The sequence below is a fragment of the Ascaphus truei genome, unplaced genomic scaffold, assembly GCF_040206685.1.
Source record: "Ascaphus truei isolate aAscTru1 unplaced genomic scaffold, aAscTru1.hap1 HAP1_SCAFFOLD_727, whole genome shotgun sequence".
Classification (NCBI taxonomy): Eukaryota; Metazoa; Chordata; class Amphibia; order Anura; family Ascaphidae; genus Ascaphus; species Ascaphus truei.
This window is the reverse complement of record NW_027457061.1, coordinates 6944-12383: the sequence shown is the minus strand read 5'-3', so window position 1 is coordinate 12383 and position 5440 is coordinate 6944. Positions and strand designations below refer to the sequence as shown.

The 5440-nt window shown below is 48.6% G+C and overlaps 1 pseudogene; it reads right to left on the bottom strand.

The window, feature by feature from the left end:
• Nucleotides 1–3741: 3741 nt before the first annotated feature.
• Nucleotides 3742–3883, bottom strand: LOC142486083 (U1 spliceosomal RNA; annotated as a pseudogene).
• Between the last annotated feature and the right edge of the window lie 1557 nt (nt 3884–5440).

Genomic DNA, 5440 nt, shown 5'->3' with positions numbered 1-5440 from the left:
TATCTATGCAGAGTCATAGTGTAATTGATGAGACTGTGATTAAAAAGGAGGCTCTCTCAAGCAGTGAGTCACACCTAAGATGGCGGCTCCCTCCAAGTCGGGCGAGCACCAGGACTGTACAAGAAATTGTTGCAGAATATTGTCCGGATCTGGCGTGAAAAACAGAGCCCCGCCCCTGCGCTGTGAGTGGCTCAGCGCAGAGTCAGAACCACTCCTTGAAAGAAGGTGCTCCTCCTCTGGAGTCCACCAGGGGGAGCCAGCACAGTGAGTCTCAATCAGTAACTGCTGTCTCCACTAAGGACAGTACAGGATGCAGCGAACCACATCCGCAGTTGTATGGTGTTTGGCCAGCAGAGGGACTGTATGTACAGTAACATTTCTTTTGTGCCCGTGCTTACAGAAAGACCTTAATCTCTCTGGTGGTATGAACTTTGATCCCTATCAGCGACCACGAAGGGTTCAGGTTGTGAAAGTGGAAGGTAAAAGGTACGTCAGGTGCCTATGCCCCAAGTGTGATTTTCCAGATGGCGAATTGAGCTGGGGACCCAAGTGTGCCTGCTGCGAGGCACAGTTCCTAAAACCAGTGCTGCTGTGTGCTACGGAACCCGCAGAGGAAGATGCGGCTAACCAACCTACCTCAACTACGGAGGGCCCATGCGCCCTAACCGCGGTTCCAGATTCGGTTCAAATGCCGGAACCACAGATGACAAGTGAAGTTGAGGACAAAGAGCCGTTTGCTCGCCTGCTGTGGGGCCGTGTGCCTTACCACTGCCAGTCCGGCCTACTACGATGGTACCATCGGTCCTAGGCTTGGGATCAGTACCTAACGACGACAAGGGTGAGTTGACTGCCCCAGGTGTGTCGGGTGTGAGGTTCCAGGTGACCGCGGAGCACAGTAGCTCCTTAAGTCTGGCCACCAGGGCGATTGGCTCCACTCGGCATCGCGTCCTGACGGAGGTGTCCTCCTTTGAAGACCGCTGTCCAGTGGTGCGAGTGGACCAGTACCCACAGCCTATCGTCCAGGTGAAGAGGAAAGACAGCCCCATCATGATGTCCAGTGCTGCTATAAGTATTACTGTGACTGAACTGAGTGTGAGCCCGTGCGCTCCAACCCAAATGGTCCCAGGACTGGGATCCAATGCTCCCGAGTTTAAAGACAGTGAGTGGACTGCCCCAGAAGTGCCGGGGACAGGTCCCAAGACAGCCGAGGTGGGAACTGACAGCGTCCCCGAAGACCTGTTGGCCACCATGAATCACCGCAGTGGTAAGGTATCAACCCTTTACCCCCTGCAGGATGTAACAGAGACTTTGAGTACAGAGACATTGCTAATTGCTCGCTTCCCAGTAGAAGCCTCCCAGGTACTTAGGGACAAGGACTGTGTTGTTAGTGATCCAGTGAAATTTGCCTTTGCTAAGCGCGACATGGAGTGTTTCATTCGCCATGTGGTGGACCGAGGAAAGGGTCAAGACCTCCTGGCCTACCGCATCCATGCCGCAGATGGCCAGGTAAAGGTCTGGCCAAGAGACACTGTGCTATTCCTTCCACCAGGGGGAGGAAGTAGTTCGGAACCAATGACTGTTACCCCAGAGCATGATTTCCAAGAGATTACCCAGGCGGAGGCTCACAAAAGTCAAAGTGAGGTACCCCCATATTATCAGTTAGGGGCACCCCACAATTGGTCTCAGCATGCAGCTAACACTTAGCTGGCCTCCTTTATTTTATGTGAACTGAACTGTACCCTATTGTTTAGAGTCAAGTGTGATAAGTTGTACATATCATGCTCTGCATTTTTATTGTATAAACGTATGCTGAGTGACGTCGTTCCCCAAGCGGGGACTTTGGATTTTTCACCAGGGGGAGAGTGTAGCAGGCTTCCCCCTAGCCCCCTTACCACCGCGGTAGCCATTACAGGATCGTGCGTGCGGAGTAAAGATAGCGCATGCGGTCCCAATGCTACAGAGGTCCTGAGTGGACTACAATTCCCAGCAGCCTCTGGGGACTGCCCTTTCACCCACATCACATGCAGCCAGCCAGCAAATAGGGTTTTGCAGCTTCTCCTGTGGAGGAAGGATACAATGTTGCGGGGACCACGTTGTCAGTTGGAGCTGGGAGCAGGAAGGGGGAGGAAGTGTGTAAGGAGCAAGGCTCTTACACTAGGCCAGGTTACCAACAGGTCCCAGGTAGGTCCCACTCCCCACTAGGCTTGTGGGTAAGTTCTTAGGGAAGGCCCCTTAGATAGGGACCCTGCCCTTAGGTGTGTGTAAGTCTAGTCAGTGGCACAGCTGCCGTGGTGTGTGCTCTGACTAGAATATACAGAGTAGCTTTGTAGTGCAGCCACAGCAGTTATTTGGCTGTGTCAGTGAGAGGCCCCTCATAGGAAGAAGGGGGGTTGCTTTCTAGTTGTTCAGTGTGTGTTATATCACCAGTGGCAGTTGCATGTGGTGAGCTGCCAGAGTCTGGGATCAGACAGAAGCTACAGGGAGAGTTCTTCTGCGTGCAGGGACTAGGGTAGAGGCATACCCCAGGGCCCAGTTAGTCCCCTATGACACCAGAGGAAACTGTATGGTATAGGGTCGGCCTTAGGAGCGGGACTCCTTCACCATATTTAGAGAGCAAGAGGATTTCTGTCTGACAGTACCTGACTGTCAGTACAGCGTGTATCAGAGACTGTGTTCAAGGATCATTCCGGCTGGAAATTCTTTTCCCTGTGGAGTCAACGTGTGCATCCATTCCTGCAGAGAGCAGCGCAGCACGCCGTGGGATCACTGTGCGGTGTTGCTGCGTCCAAGGATTTTCCTGACCAGGACTGGTCAGGGAGGTAGTATACATTAAGTGCACCACCGGGCCCCAACACTGGAAGCGCTATCCCTCACACACACTTTCTTTACTATTGTGGACACTCAAGAGACTGAGGGGAATGTGATGATGGACATGTGGGTGAGGGGATGGTATGCATTCAGAGTGATGCACTGTTATTCATATATTGTTTGATGTTATGCAAAGAGAGTGTTATTGAAGTTACAAGTCATGCCCAGTAAATACTGTTTATTCACACGGTGTGTATTTACTGTATGGTTGTTCTGGTGAGGGCACACTTCCACCCCGTTGGGATCCCTCATCAGTGGAGGCGCTGCACCGAGTGTAAGTACATACCCCAGGTTCCCCATGGCGGAAGCACAGCTCTCCTGGTTGCCAAACAGGTACCGCACCACACTGAGAAGTAGTCAGATACACCTACCCACCCCAATCTCACTTAGGGGGGGGAAAGAGGGCTACATATAGAAGCAAGCTGACACTGTCTGCTGCTCCCTGGATAGAGATAGATAGATAGATAGAGAGATAGAGAGATAGATAGAGATTGTTTTTTGCAGCGCTCAGCAGATACATTTTTGCTGCTGCTGCTGCTGCTGCTGCTGCAGAGACTCATATTCTACAGTTCTTGGCCCTTTTTGTTTAGAATGTTTTTTTCATGAATTATATGTGTTTCCCTATTTCCCAAACCACCTGAATTTATTCCTAAATGTCTGCGCAGGTGCTTAATTGTAATTTCTCCCTGTTTGGGATGTTGCTACCTGGCTAGTTGGTGGGTGGGTGGGTGGGTGCTCCTTTTATGCCACAGTTATTGACCAGGCCCAAAGCCCAAGCAGTGGCAATAGCAGCTTGTCTGAACAAACACCTGTGCTGTGGGTGGTGGTTGTTGTTGTTGTTTTTTGTTTCTGTTTTTTCTAACAGTCCAAAAACAGGGGAGAGCGCGCACGCAGTCCCCCACTACCAGAAATTGTGCAGTCGAGTTTCCCGCATGTGGGGAAATCGCAGAGGTCAGCTAGCTCCAAGTGCAATGAGCAAGCCTCGCCCTGGGAGAGCCACCTGCAGGATCATTTTTTATTATTTTTTTTATTTTTCTATTAAATGTTTTTATATTTATTTACAGAGTTACTTTTCGGAAAATAACAAACCCCCCTTTCATTACAACAACCCATACTGTACATTTTGTTAATACATTTCATATTTCAACATTCAAATACATTTTATAATAAAGAAAAACGCTTTCCCCTCATTAACTAGCACCCTATGCAGGGACAAACACCTGTCCTGTTTTCCCTCATCCAACACATTCTCTCTCTTTCCAGCTCGCACACTCCCCATATGCTCTTCCTCCGACGGTCTCCCACCGGAGGGGAGCACCGGCCCCTTCTCTCCGATACTCCACCAAACGGACCCTCGTAGCACATTATTGCTCCTCACAATTACTTCCCCCCCTTTCCGGGAAGCTTTCTTTCTCTCTCCCTTTGGTAAGAGCATATGGGGTCCCCCCCCCCTACACTCTCACCACACTCCCTTTCACTCCCAAAACACCCCTCAATTTCTCAATCTATTAACACATCAACATTTTCCCCTCTATATTTTTCTATACATTTTGCACAAACAATAATACATTTTCCTATCCCTATAAGGAAAACCCAGATAATCTCTCCTCTCCCCACCCTTTTATACATTTTTAACCATTTTATTCCACACTTTTGGTTTCCATAATTCTCTTCCTTCATTTTCCCCCAACCGCTTCACATCCAACAGATAATATGTATACATTTTGCTCAGAACAACTCTCACACACACGTTCACTCCAATCTCTTCTCTATTATATATTAACACATTCCTTACATCCCACACCACTTCTTGTATACAGTTTATTATCTTCCACAACACGCTCCTCCTCTCCCCCTCCACCTCACACAACCCATACATCATCATATTGAATTCTAGAGTCCTGATCACTATCAGCTATTTTATCAGCTTCCCCTGACACTTCCATACCCTTCTGACAAAGCTACAATTCCAGAACAGATGGACCACTTCCTCTACTCCTCCACACCCTTCTCTAGGGCATATTTCTGACTCTGCTAGATGTCTTTTCCTCTGGAATTCCCTTACGGGCAGGCAGCTGTGCACTGCCATCCAAGTCACGTCCTTCTGAGTGTTTGTCAGCCCCTTGTGATTTACATTCTTCCACATTATTTTTAAATGCTTTTCAACCAACCACCCAACACTTTCATACTCATCTCTTTCTATAATCACTCTTGTAATTTTCTTTGATCATCCCATAGTGATCTTTCTACCCCAACCAAATCAAACTCCCTAATAAATTCCTCTATTACCCTGTAATTTTCTGGTGTCTCAAAACAAAACTTCCTCCTCAGGTCTGTATTACACAACCCTAGTTTCCTCAGCATCCCCCCCCCGCAGCATATCTCCCCATGCAGGTAGCTTTTGTTTCTTCCCCATTAATCAACTTTATACAAACTTGGATGTACTTTGCCCCCAAAATCACCTCCATCCTTGGAGCTCCTTTGCCACCTTTCACCTTTTCCTTACATACAATTTGTCTCACCAATTTTTCCTCTTTTGACCCCCAAAAAAACATAAACAGGAACCTTGTAA